This window comes from Alexandromys fortis, unplaced genomic scaffold, assembly GCF_014885135.2.
Source record: "Alexandromys fortis isolate MF-2015 unplaced genomic scaffold, M_Fortis_MF-2015_v1.1 scaffold_55, whole genome shotgun sequence".
NCBI classification, from domain to species: Eukaryota; Metazoa; Chordata; class Mammalia; order Rodentia; family Cricetidae; genus Alexandromys; species Alexandromys fortis.
The window spans coordinates 652,420-669,447 of record NW_026067936.1 but is presented as its reverse complement, the minus strand read 5'-3'; the positions used below and the strand labels follow the sequence as shown (position 1 = coordinate 669,447).

The following is a 17,028-nucleotide window of genomic DNA, read 5'->3' as shown; positions in this document are numbered from 1 at the left end:
TCGAGACTGATGAAAAGCAGTCTTTCCTTTTTATTTATTGTTACTTATTTTGAGATGGGGTAGTTCTGGTTCTCCTGGAACTCACTATGTAGACCTGTCTGCCTCTGCCTCCCTGTTGCTGGAATTAAAGATGTGCATCTCCATGCCCAGCCAGTCTCTTCGTGACAATGCAGATTTTCACTTACATAGCATGATCAGAGAGTAAACCAGTGTAATTTCTACCACTGCCCAGAGAACCCAGTAGGTCAAAACAAGGAAGGTTCTCTGTAAACAAAAGTGTTTGATGTTCTTCTAGTCGACTGCACTCTTCAGAGTAGCTTTGTCCTCTGCGCTAAGTAATGTATAGTGAGCAGACCGCGTGCTGGGCACAGCTGCTGGAACACCAGGATCACGATCCTGAATTAGATATTCTTTGTCCCTGCTCAGAAAGTGTAGTAAGTCTCCACAGAATGCTCGCCAGAGCGGCAGACGTGTGGCTGTCCTACTTCGCATTACATTGCTGCAGTATAACCAAGAGCATCTTGGGTTCTCCTCTACTTCCACAACCAAGTTCATCACTGATGGAAGTCAGAGCAGGAACTGAAGCAGAGGCCATGGGGGAACACTACTGGCTTGCCCTTCATGGCTTGCTCAGTCTTCTTAAATAACCCAGGACCACCTGCTCAAGGTTGGCAGTGCCTACAGTTAGCTAGGCCCTCCTACATCAATCACTAATCACGAAAATGCTCCTAGCTGGGCAGTGGTGGACGACGCCTTTAATCCCAGCACTCAGGAGGCAGAGGCAGGTGGATCTCTGAATTTGAGGCCAGCCTGGTCTACAAGAGCTAGTCCCAAGACAGGCTTCAAAGCTACAGAGAAACCCTGTCTGGAGAAAGAAAAAAAAAATGCCCCTACAAACTTCCCTATGGGGCATTTTCTCAACTGAGATTTCCTCTTCTGAGAGGATTCTAACTTATGTCAAGTTGATCAAAAATAAAAAGTAACTAGCACCGTTGACTCCTTTTCTACTCGACACACCTAAACATTACTATTAAATTTTAATCTTTACTTTCTTGTCTATCCCCAAGATATCAATGTTACAATATAAAAGACATCTAGCTTTCAAAATCCTATAGTCTTAAAATTCAGTCTCCTTAAAATATCCAGTCTCTAAAATTGGAAAAGCTGGTTCCTGTTAAGTCAAAACTAAGTTGCATGCTTTTTATTTCAAGAGGGACGAACCAGGCACAAAGCAAAACCAAAACCAACAGTGTAAATCTGTACAGTATCTGAGATTTACTCACTCATGATCTTAAAGCTTAGGCAGTTCTGCTTCAACTCTGCCTTCCACAACACACGCACCTTTTCTCATTGGCTCAGGCCAGCTCCAGTCCACACCTGCTGCTGTCCTTGATGACCTTCCCACAGTCCTGGCATCTAATTTGTCGGGTCTTCACTGCAACTGAGACTATCACCAATGCAAGCCTCAACTGCTCCCCATGACCTCTTCAGACCTGTAAGCTTCCATGTTGCCAAAGCCAGTACATATGGAAGACTTACTTGTACCAAGTTTGCCTACCAGCTTGAGATAAAGCTTCACCTGGTGCTAATCCTTAGGAAATACTTTCCAGATTTTATCTCGGTGGCACTAGCCTTGCTAATCACAGCTGATTCTTCAGCCCTAGCAGATTAAAAACCACAGTTGTTTAATACAAAATAAATGAACAGTCCTAATAAATCCTTTGAGAGATTCTCAAACTTTGTTCTGTAACTTCACAATTCAGGCTTCCACGATCTGCACTGCTCTCAGCATTTTTATCTTCCAGTTCCCGTGGAACAGCCCATTAAACTTTGGGTGTACAATCACTTTTCCAACCCATAGTTCCACACACTTCCCATAATCCTCCCCCACGATATGGTACTCCATGGTACTAAGTCCTCTCCTAGTTTTCTTTTTATTACCACGGTAAAACTTGGACCAAAAGCAGCTTGGGGGTTTATTTGGCTTACTCCATCAAGGGAGGGCAAGGCAGGAACCTGGAGGCAGAGGTCATGGAGGGGAGCTGCTTCCTGACTGACCCTCCATGGCTTGCTCGGTCTGCTTTCTTATACAACTCAATCACCTTGCCCAGGAGTGGGCTGAGCCCTCCCTCCCACGTTAGTCAAGAAAATGCCCCCACAGACTTGCCTATAAGATAGAGGGATCTTCTCAAATGAGGCTTCCTCTTCCCAGATGACTCTAGTTTATGTCAAGTTGACATAAATAATACTGATTAGCACAGTCTAGGATGTTCCCACTGTAAAGATACTTGGACTGAGGTCTGAATGACAAGCTGGTCATGCAGAGATCACATGGCAGGGAATTCTAGGTGGAGAAGAAAGTTGTGTGAGGTCCTAAAGCAGAAATGCCATTTTCTGCCTGTGGTGGCACGGGTAGAGGGCAGTGTAGAATAAAGTTTAGGAGGTAGATTGGGACCAGAACACAGAATTCACTGGATCATTTGGTTCTCACAGCAGTCCTGAGAAATAGCTGTTTAGTGGTGGAAATGACCAAGCTGCCTTCACACCGCATTGTGGTGCTCAGCCTCTGGAGAGCAACCGGGACTGTTGTCTAGAACAGCTCTGTCCTTTTTTCATTCTTGTGTTTGTCTAAATGTGGGTGGAAATGTACAAACCACAGCACGCATGTGGATGTCACAGAACAACTGGGTATAGTGAGTCTCTCCAGCATGTCGGTTGTAAGGATGAAGATTAGTCATCTGTCTTGTTGGCAAGTGCCCTTGCCTTTGAGCCATCTTGCCAGCCCTAGAATAGTTCTTACATCTTGGATGTGTACCTCAATCACCGAGAGATCTTGGTAAGATCTAGATTCTCAAACTAGGGGCTTAGCTTAATGGTTGGAAGCAGTGCATTCATAGACAAAAGCTCTATTTAGATGCTGTTACAGGAGGGGTGGATGAGGTCCAAAGTTGTGCAACCTGCTGCCCTAGGGACCACACTGAGCAGCAGGTTTACACCTGTACTGTGCATGCCTGGTTGTATGGAGGAGCTGGATTCCCTGCTAAAGCCACGGGGTCAATTGCTCCATTTCTTTGAGAAGGAGTGAAATTTTTCATCTCTACGTAAAGGGAAATTTGCATTTCAAAACCAAGAAAGGCTTGGCTGTCATGGATTTTACTTTTTTGTTTCATAGTATTTTGCTTTAGGGTTAAAAACTTACCACTAAAATGACAGACATTTTCTTCAAGTAATTACATCATCCTTTGTTGTAAGTTTCGACAACTATGCAAGACAACCCAGCTAAATAACAGGGTTGAGACTGTAAGTTCAGTCATAGAGTGGTACCATGCCCTGGTACCACCAAGCTTTCTTTTTTTCTCTTTCCTCGAGGAAAATACAGTGAGGCTTACTAAGACACTTTGGCTATAAGCATAAAACACAGACGAGATTGGATCAATAGGGAAGTATTCTGACCCACAGCTTAGATGACTTTCTTGGGTTGTAAGCTTTGATATGAGAGTAAGTTTTAAGCCTCTTTGGGATACAACTTGGCACCCAAATTGATCCCAGCCCAAATGATTGTTTTTATTGTTCCCTGTTTTTTTCTGAACCTATGATTTTCCACAAACATAATTTTAACTATCATACTGCTTCTCCAAAAGCTTTGTTGGTTATCAGTTGCTTCCAGAAGAGGAAGGAGTAAAGGGGTTAGTGTGCATCCAACAGGTGTCAGAAGACATGGGTGGGTAAAAAGAATTTACAGGGGACATAACTGAGACATTAAAATACCAAGAAGCCAGGATTGATGGCACACACCTGTAATCCCAGCTCTCGGGAGGCAGAGGCAGGTGGATCTTTTGAGTTCAAGGCCAGCCTGGTCTAAAGAGTGAGTTCCAGGACAGCCAGGGCTACACATGGAAACCCTATCCAGAAAAAATAAACAATAAATCACTGCAGGAGAGGAAGTGGGAGTTCCCAAAGCATCAGCCACTAAGAGGGAGAGGTCTTAAGTCTTACCTCGAGAACCATTTGTGGGGGGTGCTGTTTGAATAGATAGGCAGGCACCTCACTTTTGTTGACTAGTAATCAATTTTACAGCACAAGTTGTATAAAATACAATGGGATCGTTAGTAGTTAGGGTCTATATATCTGAATAAAATATCACTAAGTTCCTAGGGGTCAGGCTCCAAGGAGTCATGGCCAGTTGTTAGAGTGTAGGAACTTAGCTTTTGTTTCTACATTGTGGACAAGGAACAAACTGCATTCCATGGATGCCTTTAAATCCTTATTTAGACTCCTGAACAAGCACAGTTCTCTATTGGCCATGAGGTCCTGGTCATGTTGTCCTTTCTCTTTTACCTCCATTTGTATCTACAGTTTTGCTATTTTACCTTCACTTAAATCCCACAGAATTCCTTAGGGAACTAAGGAATTACTCAGAATTTCATGTAAGTCATTCTGGAGAAATCCACACAGTGTAATGGTAAACCTGCCATCTCCCGTTTAGAACAGGTCATGAAAGTTACCTAATGAAAATGGCATCATTCATGTCTAGCTTCTTCTGTTAAGTATAGCGTGTTGAAATGTGTACCAGACACTTGTAACTCTCTTTACAGCCAAGCCTGCTTTCCATCCCCAAACAAGTTGGCCCATGCTGGGAGAGGGGGTATTCTGCCTCACTCTTTTATACTTGATCCTCGCCTCTCAAGTCTTAGTACTTTATTATGATCTCCAGTCAACATTAAATGCTTGTTGATGTTGCTTGCTAGTTTTGACAACGGTTTGATAAATGAAATGAGAGAGCTTAGAGAAAGTTCATCAGTCTGCTTCTTAGTTCCCCAAGTTTATTTCTATGTCAGATTTTATCCCAGAATAGTATTTCCAGATTGCTGCAGGAAAGAATAATGACATCCCTCATCTTGTAAAGCTGAAAGCAGCAGCAACTTTTGTTCATGGGTTGGGGACCAACCACAGCACCTGTTCTTCATTGTACCTAAACATCCATCCTTCTGTACTCATCTGGAAGGGATACAGGCCAGATAGTCACCACTGGGGAAGGAACCTAAGGCAGGGTGTAGGGGTGGGGAGGGAGGGGTGGAGCCAAGAGCACTGTTGACTGCTGGGGAATTAGCAGCTGAGTACATCCCACTGTGTGCCACAGTACAGGTCTGTGCCTACCTCGGTAGAGTTCAACAATTGCTGCCTTGCTCAGGACACCATCTCAAGCTGGCATGGACAGCTGCACAATTGGGTTTTATGCCTCCTGTCTCTCCTAACCAGACATGATAACTTGGTTCCAAAATATATCTGCCCTAGGGATAAATACAGTCAGATGCTAGAGGCTCTGGGTGATGAGCTGATCAAGACAACCATCCCTGCCAGCCTCAGCTTGAAAAGACCCTGGAAAATAGAAAATCCTTAGGACTTAGAGGATGAAACAGTTCATATATTTGAATGTTCAGTCCTTAGTTGGTGGAAGGATAGTTGTTTGGGAAGGACTAAGTGGTGTGTGCTTTTTGAGGTTTCAAAAGCCCATGCCATTCTCAGCTGTGTGTACCCCAAATTCTGCTTCATGCTTATGAGTCAGATATAAGTTCTCAGCTATTCTTAAGATTGGCCAAACCAGGGTAGAAATCAGTTGTTATCAAAATGAAATGGAGAAAAGGGACAAATAGCCACACACTGAGGACTACTGCTTGTGTTTTTTAGTAAGGTTGGAGTCAGTGGGAAACCATTACTAGTTTCCTCGACTAAGGATTTAACGGGACTAGATTTCTGTACACATTACTAATTACAGGAACCACGTGAGGTGGTTTGAAAACTCCCCATTGGCCCACGAGGAAGTAGCACTATTAGTTGGTATGGCCCTGTTGGAGGAAGTATGTCACTGGGGATGAGCTTTGGGGTTACAGATGCTCGAGTCAGGCCCAGCGTCACTCTTCCTGCTGCCTGCCAATCCAGATGTAGAACTCTGAACTACCTCTTCAGCACCATGTCTTCCTGCATGCCACTATGCTTCCCACCATGTCAACAATGGACTAAACCTCTGAACTGTAAGCCGGCCCAATGAAATGTTTTACTTTTTGTTTGTTTGTTTGTTTGGTTTTACAAGACAGGGTTTTTCTGTAGTTTTGGAGCCTGTTCTGGAACTAGCTCTTGTAGCCCAGGCTGGCCTTGAACTCACAGAGATCCGCCTGCCTCTGCCTCCTGAGTGCTGGGATTAAAGGCATGCACCGCCACCACCCAGCAAATGTTTTTCTTTATAAGTGTGCAGTGGTCATGGTGTCTCTTCCCAGCAATAGAAACCCTAACTTAGATACCAGGTAACTGTAATTCCCAAGCAGTTTTACTATCCATGAGCAACTTGGAAGCCTTATGGGAAATAATGCTTTACCCTCTTCCTACATCATTTCGTCATCAGTGCAGGGCCTTATCACTCAATATCCTTCACTAGGTGACTCTGACTGTGGAGCACAGAAAATCAGTAACTCCTAACAATGTAACTTCGTCTTAATTTTATTATACAAATTACAATGTCCCATCTACACTGGAAAGCATACAAAATGTAACAGCTTTTAATTTTTCTCTTTTCTCATTTTGATTCCTAATAGCACACCCTCCTCAAGATCTAACTAGTTGGGAATGAGGATGGAATCTTGGATTTCTTTTCCAGCCACATGAAATTTTATTACCTGAATAACCATAGTTTAGTTGACCAATCACTTGAGATTGTTCCTAAACTTTTACAACAATAACCTTTGCTACGTTGAATGCCCTTGTACACTTGTTGCTCACAAATGGTAGCTGTGGAATGAGTACCTTCTATACGGTACCTAGTAGTCCTTTGTCAGTCATGTGCACTAGAAATATATTTATCACTGTTTCTTGAGTTGCACAGTAGTTAGTTCAGTGCAGCCAGCTTTCTTTCCTTCCTTCCATGTTGGCGGTTGAGAGGCAAGGTCTGTAGGTAGCTCATGCTGCCAGGAACTCTTGATCACCCTCCCACAGTGCTGGAATCATAGGTTGTGACACTGCTCTCAAACAGGCACGATCTTATCTTTTTGCCCAATTGGTACAAATTTGCAAATATAAGCACTTCAGTTTTCCCACAGCCAATTAAGTAGTGTGGCTAAGCTTGCAACCTCCACCTCAGAAAACAAGTTACCTTTCCCTGACCCCACTGTTTGTGAAGGAAAATAAGAGGCCTGGTATTGAGCTCTTCGGATGGCATTCACACAGGCTATGTCTGTCCAGCTGGCTGGTTCCCAACTGAGTTAAGTAATATGATTGATTTGGTAGATCTTTTCCATTTCTAACTGGTTGAAATGTTATTCCAACTCAAGGTCTCTTTGTGGGTGAAAGGCTGTTGAATCTTTGAAACGTTTACATGTTTTCAGACTTGTGTTTAAGATGTCTTTATGTGGTTAGCCAGTTTTGTGGGGTATTTTAAGCTATTACTGTGATCTGTGATAACCTTATGAATAAAAAAGATTTATTTTGGACCATTTATAAGTAGGAAGGTTTACTTGGGCTCACAGCTCCAGGGTTTTCAGTCTTTATTTAACAGGTTCCATTGCTGTGGCCTAGTGAAGCAGAATACCATGGTAAGACAAAGCTGCTTAGGTCCTGCTGACCAGGAAAGGGGTGCAGACTGGAGTCTCAGTGATAAACTTCTATCCGGATCCTCTCCATAAAGGTTCTGCCACTTCTCAACAGAACATGCTGGAAAACCATTTTTTTCTGACTTTTAAAAATGTTTTCATTCGCCGGGCGATGGTGGTGCACGCCTTTAATCCCAGCACTCAGGAGGCAGAGGTAGGCAGATCTCTGTGAGTTCGAGACCAGCCTGGTCTACAAGAGCTAGTTCCAGGACAGGCTCCAAAGCCACAGAGAAACCTTGTCTCGAAAAAACCAAAAAAAAAAAAAATGTTTTCATTCAACCTTGTTTTGATCTTGTTCTTTCCCTCCCCCAACTCCTCCAAGATCCTTCACCTCCCTCCACATCATTTGTCATCAGTGCAGGGCCTTATCACTCAATATAGTGATGTGTTCTTTCTCTCTCTAAAATGACCCACAAAAATAAAAATCAACCAAGCAAAAGACCAATAGTACAAAAAAATGTTCAAATGAAAAAACAAACAAAAAGTTAAAAAACAAAACAAAACATGGAGTTGATTTTGTGTTAGTCATCTACTCCTGGGCACTGGGTCTGCCCTGAGGTGTGGTTAATATACTCAATGAGACTCCACTGGAGAAATGTTAGCAGATGTTTCTTGTCCTGACCACCCATTTCCAATAACCTGGCAGCCACTTCCCAAATTTCCACAAAGAGGCTTATATTAATTATAAATGTTTGTCCAATAGCTCAGGCTTATTACTAACTATCACTTACACTTTAAGTTACCCCATATTCCTTATTTATGTTCTGTCATGTGGAGGTACCACTCTGCCCTTCTCCTTCCCATCATCCTTAGTTCAGCCACCCTGCTTAAACTTCCTGTGTACCTACTGGCCAATCAACGTTTTATTAAACCAATTTGAGTGACAGTGTACAATAGGATTGTCCTACAGCAGAGAAAACTGACTTCTTACTAGTGGGTATCAGTTAGCTTCTCGGTTAGGGGTGAAGCTTTGTGTCCAGTTCTTCTCTATACTGGGATTTCGCCTGGTTTGAACCAATGTTGCCCCTGTGCATGCTGTCACAGTCTCTGTGAATTCATATGTGTGTCAGTCCTGTCGTGACTGAAAGACACTGTTTCTTTGGAGTCATCCACCATCTCTAGCTCTTACAGTCTTCTGTCTCCTCATCAACATGGATCCCTGAGCCTTAAGGGAACAGGTTTGATGAAGATGACCCATTTAGAACTGAGTTCTCTGAAGTCTCTCACTCTCTGAACACTGCCTAACTAGGTCTCTGTTAATTCCCACACAGTGCAACAAGCTGCCTTTCTGATGTGGGCTGAGCAAGGCACTAATCTGTGGTTATAACACTATGTCATTAGGTGTCAAGACTAGAAAGGTCATGGGTCTAGATGAAAATCTATTATGCTGCTAAAAGAACATGGCCACTATGTTTCAATAAGCAGTTCTCAGGGGATATTTAAAATCCAAGCCTTAACAAAGAGTTTAGGTATGTAGGCTAAAAACACCAAATCCCATGGAGCTGGAGAAATGGTTCAGTGATTCAAAGCATTTACTGTTCTTTCAGAGAACCAGGGTTTAGATCCCAGCAGCCATGTAGGGTGGCTCACAGCTACCTATAATTCCAGCTCCAGGGGTAACTGACACCTCTGGCCTCCTTGGTCACCTGCGCTTATATGCACTCTCCCATTCACAGTTAAAAATAATAAGAATAAATCTTTTTAAAAGACACAAATCCTGGTATGATTTTTGGTAGTTATTCCTTCAGTCTACAATGTTAATAATGGCAGGGTATGCTGAACCAGAGGCTTGGCTTGGTATTGGTGAACAGAAAAAAAAAAATCATGCAATGGTAGTCAACATCAGTGACTAATTCCTGCCCCTGGCCGCTGCAGACTGCAGCGGGATAGAGAGGGAAACTGACAGGACATAGGAAGGGAAAGGAGCTTCTCACCTGGGAGTCTAGAATTCCAGGACAATTAACAAAATTTATTGTGAAGGTTGCCTACGTAGAGAGAGTATTCCTTTTATAGAGAGATTTTAAATAAGCATGTTCCTGACTCAAAGGGACAGCAAGTTTCCACTTCAGGAAGATTCTAGAAATGGCATCCTTTCCATTTACAGGGCAGCTTTTCAATGGAGGAAGCAGAAGACATTAATTATTTAAAAGACTACCAGAGTGTGCAGACCCTAACTAGTCCATAGGCCCCTATGTTCATGTTTAAACATTCTTTTCCCTCTTACTCCCTTGTAGGCTTGGAGACAGCATCCGCCTGCCTCAATATAGGAGTCCTTTAAACACTTGCCCATACATGATTTTCAGTGGTTTGATGGGTTTTGGTTTTTGTTGTTGTTTTTTGAGACAGGATTTCTCTGTGTAACACTCCTGGCTTGGACCTCGCTCTGTAGATGAGGCTGGCCTCTAACTGGCTGAGATCCGCCTAGTACCACCTCTCAAGTGCTGGGATTAAAGGCATGGATCACCACCACCTGGCTATCGATGCATTTTTTAAGTGTGATATTTTAGGGTACAGGCACAAGAGGCTCAGCTCTCCACAACTTCCCTTAGTTGAGGGATAGCCTCCTCAACTAAGGCCAAATCAGGCTCTAAATTTGGGAAAGAATTTCAGGATTAGCCAGTTTAGGATGTACAGTTGAAGATTCGATTCTATAGTACTTTCTGATGCTGTGATAGAACAGGACGGTCAAAAGCAACTCCCAGAAGGGTTTGCTGTGTCTTAGGATTCCAGAGGGAGTAAGTCAGCCATGTGGGGAGGAATGGCAACAGGAGCAAGAATCTGGCAAATCATCTTCTCTGATAGATTTATTTTGTTTTCCGTGTACAGCTGTTCTGCCTGCAGTTTGCATGTGTGCCACGTGCCCATGGAAGTCAGAAGAACTGGAGCTACAGATGGCTGCGAGCCACCATGTGGGTGCCGGGGATTGAACTCAGGTCCTCTGCAAGAGTATCCAGTGCTCTTACCCAGTGAGCCATCTTCCCAGCCCCTAAGAGATTACACCTTCAACCATGAACTCTGAACATAGAACCAGAAGTGGAACGGAGCTCTAAACTCCCAAAGCCTGACCCCAGTGACGTACTTCCTCCAATAAGCCTCCACCTCCAAAAGGTTCTATAACCTCCTTAAAATGTGACCAAGTGAAGAACAGATACTCAAACACATAAGCCTATGGAGAACGTTTCTCAGTCAAACTGCCATATCTTGATTTAATATCTGTGTGTATGTTAACGATGTTTGTGCTTACATGTGCATGTAACAGTTGTGCGTTTACCACAGCAGGTGTATAGTGGTCAAAGGACAACTCTGGATGTCAGTCCTTACTGTCTACCCTGTTTAAGAGAGGATCTCGAGAAACCCTGTCTCGAAAAAAAAAAAAAGAGAGGATCTCATCACTACTTTATATACCAGGCTATTCTCAGGCTGCAGACAAGCCATGCACTACTGAACCTGGCTTTATGTGAGTTCTGTGGATCACGGCTTGGGTCTTCATGCTTGCATGACCAACGATTTACTCACCCACTGAGCCATCTCCCCAGTCCATACCAATGATGTTTTCATACAGGACTTGGAGAAGAAAAACACTCAGAAGGAAGCAAGACACCCGGGAAACATGGCTGTGAGCGTCTCAAAGAGGAACTGCAGCCATTGTTTTTTTCAATGTTCTTATATGGGATTTGAGTGGGGGTTGAGTTTACTATCTCATCACAGAGTGTTTCCTACTCTTTCAGAGTACCCGAGTTCAGTTCCCAGTGCTTGGGTTGAGTGGCTCCAGCTGTCTGTAACTCCAGCCAGGGGAGCCTGTCCCTCTCTGGCCTCTTCAGGCACTTGCACACAAATAATAAATCATAAAAAGAACTCCTACACAATAAACACCATTTGCTCTGAAGGCTGTTGACATAATGTTCTGTTCATATAAGATAGTTCAGGTTTATCCAGCAGTGGCCAGGCTTAAGGTCTGAATATGTATTACTTTGAGTAGGTAGGGCCTCTTTTCTGTTCCCAGAAATTGCCTGAAAAGTCTGTAGCAAAGATATCCTGCCTTCCTGAATATTATCAATTATACGCCTCTCAGATTGGACCAGTGGTTTGTAGATGCTTGCACATGTGGAGCCCAGAAAGGTCAACTTCTGGTACTTTCTACATGTTTTTGAGACAGGTCAGTGTTTCGCTAGGCTGGCTAGTCAGTGGGCCTCGCCCCAAGATCTGCCTATCTCGGCTCCTTCAGCGCACCAGGTCCACTCTCACTTTTCCATGGATGCTGGAGATGTGAACTCAGGTCTCACGCTTAGCAAGCACGTTACCAGTGCTTAGCCTCTGTTACTGAGCCGCCTTCCCAGCCCTGAAAAGGATTTTTAAAAAGATGTTGCTCACTATTAAACTTTAAATCTCACATTTGCATCTTACTGCTAGGTCACACTGCCCAGAGTACACTTGAAATGCCTTTTAGTACAGGCTCCAAAATCTACACAGAGAAACCCTGTCTCGAAAACGGAAACTCTGGTATCAAATATTTAGCCGATTTCTTTATATAAAAAATGGCAAGCACATCCATCTCTGTAATATATAAGTTTGCTTTCATAAATAATAGTAAAACTATTATTTGCTACATACATAGCAAAATAATTTTAAGTGAATTTATAATTATCAGTAAATATGTCTTGTATACCTATGTTATATACTTACATACCTGGAGTTGTGTAAGAATTTCTTTGACAAGAAGAAACTGAAAAGTGGAAAGGTTTAAGTCCTGAATTAGGGACTGTACTGTAGGAATTAAATAAAAACAAAAAACTCGGAGGCTGGGGAGGTAGCTCACTTGGTCTAGAGCTTGTTTTAGCATGCTCGAGGCCCCGAGTTCCGTTCCCAACACCTTATAAAAGTTGGGATATGGTTTATTCCCAGCATTTGGGTGGTGAAATCAGCAGGTGCAGAAGTTCAACGTCATGTGCCACCTCAGCGTTTGAGGCAAGCTTGTACTACAGGACGACGTCTCCAAACAAACAAACAAACAAAAAAACTCCACCTCCGCCCTTCTTTCTCCTCTTCCTCTTCTAAGACCCACGTCAGGGAAACAAGTCTGAATTGGAAGTTTCAAGTCTGACGAGGGATTAGCTAGAACTGTGGCTGAGTTGGAAAACTGCAGCTGGCCAACCAGCCAACCCCTGGCCTTTCTTTCTCAGTGTATCAAGAGCAGCACAGGCAGGTCAGGCGGCGCTGGGATGGCAGCTAACATTTACGTGACCAGCCAGATCCGAATCTCAGTGGACTTGAAGTCCCACAACGGTTCAGTAAACAAACCTTGCTCTTCCGGCCTCATTCCTTCTCCCCTGGGACGATGCCCGAACTGGAAACCTGGCGGGCCAGAGGGCGACCTTTGCTCACACCTCGGATGCCCAGAGCGGCTCCGTGCCAGGGGCGGGGCGGGGCACGGCTTCCTCGCCGGCCAATAGGCAGCCCTGGGAGGCGGGCATAGCCTGCGCCCCGCCCCCGCCCCTCCCGAGAAGGGCGCAAGCGCGAGTGAGGTTAACGCCGGAGTGGGCGGGGCGCTGGGGGGCCACGTCCAGCGGCGTAGACAAAGGCGGGCGTGCGCACGCGCTTACGTAGGCCTGGGCCGGCGGCGGGCAGGGCAGGGCGGGAGCGGCAGGCGGCGAGGACTGCAGCCGAGCCTCACGGCCGGTGAGTTGGAGGGACCCGTTCCTGACGGATGCCCCTGGCCCCGGCCGGGCGTGGGACGCGGGGTCGGGGACCGCTGAGGGTCCGGCCGGTGGGGCGGATGCTGCCGGGCGGTGCGAGCTCCTTCCCGCTCCTCTGTCCTCCTCAGCCGGCCCTTCTATCTCCTCCCCTTAGCCGGCTTCTCTTCCCACTGACCACGCTTCTCCCGCAGGCCGCCGGCCGCCTCGGCCTTGCCAGGCCCTCCGCTGAGGAGCGTGACTGAGAACCCGGCGTTAGATCACGTGGAGACGCCTCCACCGGTGGTTCCCCCTGGAATGCACCCTTTCCCCCCCGCTGGGCTCACATTTTTTTTCTTCTCCAGGTCTGTCTCTCCAGCTCCATCCGAGGGGCAGCCCTCCGCTGGTCTGTTCGCTTTGCTGAGCCTCCGCGTCCGCCTCTTTCCCAGCCCTGTTCATACCCCAGACTCCACTACCTCCCCCTTGCTTCCCTTCCCTTCCCCCGGTGGCAGCATCCTCCTGCCTGAAACATTTACCTGTTTACATTTTCCATCTCATTTGGATGTCACTTGTCATTTGGATGGTGGCCCAGAAGTTATAGAAAATCTATGTGAAATGGTTCCGTCCCGTAGTCAACTCTTCGTGCTTATTGTCAGTAGACTGCCACGAGAGCGCTCCAAGAACTCTGGGTTGGAGTTCGTTTTCCTTAATTTTAGCTAGGAACCTCTTGGAGATTGTATTGCAACCCCGTAAGAATGAGCATTGAAATCACTTAAACTGAAGTCAAAGACTGAACAGAACTCCTGTACTCTTGCCCGCTGAGTGTTATTTTCTCTTTCTGAGAGTAACTTTTCTTTTTAGTTCTATATTTGGGAGAATTTCAGATGTACAAAAATAGTATTTCTAGCGAACATAGGCCCATTATTTAGTCTCATCACCATTTTTTTCTTCTGCTATGTCTCAGAAAAAAAAAATTAGCTCTTCTGTATGGATGGGTAGGGTAGGGTTGGTTTTTTTTAGTTTTGAGACAGGTTTTCTCTGGAGCTTTGTAGCCTGTCCTGGAACAAGGTCTTGTAGACCAGGCTGGCCTTGAGCTCACAAAGATCCTCCTGCCTCTGCCTCCTGAGTGCTGGGATTAAAGGTGTGAGCCACCACCACCCGGCTGGTTGGATTTCTTTTGTTTTGTTTTTTTTTTTTTTCCACCAGTGAACTATATATCTCTAGTCCCAGAGAAGTTTTTGATAGACGTGAGCCGTACATGGTTGTAAATTTGCTTTCAGGATGGCCAGTTGTGGGTTTGTAACCAATACAGTAATTGTTGTACAGACGGAGTTTAATGGGAAACAGCTACGTCTAGTTGACATGGTGTCCAGATTTGCTTTCTATTCCACCATGTGCTTTAAATGAGCTATTCATCCAGCAGCATTTGAATGCTTGGTCCCCAGTTGGTGACATTGTTTGGGGATGCTTAGAAGGTTTGGCTTTGAAGTTTCAAAAGTCAAATACTATTTCCACTTAAATTCCTACTCTGCTGCTCGCTTGTGATTTAAGATGTGACCCTTCAGTGTCCTGTAGCAGTTGTCATACCTGTTCTCTACTCTGCCTTCATGGGCTTTTACTCCTCTATAACCACAGCCTCAAATAAACCCATCCTTCTATAAGTTCCTGGGTCATAGTGTTTTATCACAGCAATAGAAAAGTAATTAATAGACAGGGTAGCCAAAAGCAACTCTGAGAGGAAAGGTTCTATATGACCTACACAGCCCAATCATTGTTGATCCTTGAGGGAGGTCAGGACAGGAACCATGGTGGAAATCTGCTTATTGGCTTGCTCAGTGGACCGGACTCTGCCACATCAATCATTAGTAAAGTGCCCCACATACATGCCCACAGGGCAGTCTGATGGAGATAACTCCTGTAGAGGTTCCTTATCCCAAAGTAAATTCGTTGTTGAAATAGGGTTTCTCTGTGTAGCCCTGACTGTCTTTGAACTCATTCTATAGACCAGACTAGCTTCACACTCGGAGATCTGACTGTCTCTGCCTCTAGAGTGCTGGGATTAAAGGTGTGTGTGTGTGTGTGTGTGTGTGTGTGTGTGTGTGTGTCACCACTCCCCGCTTTCCAGGTCATTTAATTTGTGTCAGGCTACAAAAACTAACCAGCACAATTGACCCCTTTTCAATTTGACACAGACACATCACTGTTAAACCATAATTTTTCCTTTCTTGTTTATCCTCAAGACCTCATGTTACTGTAACAGTATAAAATGGCATAACTTTAGACATGCCGCAGTCTTTAAAACTTTAAGATAGGGTCTGAAGTGGTTCTCAGCCTTTCTAATGCTGTGACCCTTTAATATAGTTCCTCATGTTGTGGTGACCCCCAAACAAAATTATTTTTGTTGCTACTTTATAATTTTGCTAATTATGAATTGTAATGTGAAATATCTTAGGCGACCCCTATGAAAGAGTTTTTCAGCTCCTCCAGAGGGTCATAGCCTACAGCTTGAGAACATCATCATGTTGTTCTGAAACTTGCTATGTGCACCAGGCTGCCCGTAAACTCAGAGATCCACCTGTCTCTGCCTCCTGACTGAAATTTGCTTGGCAAAAATTTTCAACACTTTAAAAGTCCAAGGTTTTTTAAAAATCCATACTCTCTTAAACTGTGTCCTGTAGAATGAAAAACGTATGTACGTTCTCATTTCAAAGGAAAGATCCAGGGCACAGTTAAAATCAGATCAAAGCAAAACACATCTTCCAGCTGTGTAAATAGCTTGGCATTTCATAAGTGGGAACTCACTTCTGATCATATGGGCTTGTCCCACTTTTCCATCTCTGATGATAGAGAAAAATACTTTTATCTTTTTATTTTTTATCAGTTGGAAATACATTATTGTCAGAGTTTACCTTTAAAAGTTTTAAATTAGTACTATTAAAATGTAAAGATATGTACAAATTTCATTTTTATGGTAGTTGCTTTTATAAGAATGTAAAAGTGATATGCTAGTTAGTTTGCTTTAGTGATTACAAACGATCCCACTGAGTCTGGGCAGTGGTGGCGCACACCTTTAATCCCAGCACTTGGGAGGCAGAGGCAGGTGGATTTCTATGAATTCAAGGCCAGCCTGGTCTACAGAGTGAGTTCCAGGACAGACTCCAAAACTACACAGAGAAACCTTGTCTTGAAAAGCCAAAACAAGAAGGAAGGAAGGAAGGAAAGATCCTGTTGAACCCTTTATATACAGTTGTCAACTAAAAATTTTTTAAAAACTTGGGCTGGTGAGATTGCTCAGTGGGTAAAGGTATTGGCAGACCAAGTTTGATCCCTAGACACACATGGTGAAGGAAGAGAGCTGACTCCTGCAAGTTATGCTTTGACCCCCACATAGGCAAACGCAAAATGGATTAAATTTTTTAAAACCGTTTTTAAACATTGACCTTGTATGTTTATGTACTTACAGTGTTGGAGATTGCGCCTAGGGCCTTGCACATTGCTAGATACCTGCTCCACCACTGAACCACATTCCCCCACCTCTTGAGTCTTTGAGATAGTTTGATGCAGACTTGGTTCAAAGTCTCCATATAACTGTGGCTGGCCTTTCAGTCTTGCTTCTACCTCCTAAGTTCTGGGATTGCAATGCTTGTGGTGTCTCCCCTAAGAGGACAGTGATTCATATACCTGTTCTCAGTATATGTGTGTTTGTGTGTGAGTGCCGA

At 44.3% G+C, this 17,028-nt stretch overlaps 1 protein-coding gene across 1 annotated transcript in view; it reads left to right on the top strand.

The window, feature by feature from the left end:
• Nucleotides 1-13,195: 13,195 nt before the first annotated feature.
• Gpat4 (glycerol-3-phosphate acyltransferase 4) overlaps nt 13,196-17,028 on the top strand; it is a 38,709-nt gene continuing 34,876 nt past the window's right edge. The window contains exon 1 of the mRNA XM_050146729.1: nt 13,196-13,316. The gene's annotated coding sequence lies outside the window, so the exon portion shown is untranslated. The remainder of the gene's footprint in view (nt 13,317-17,028) is intronic.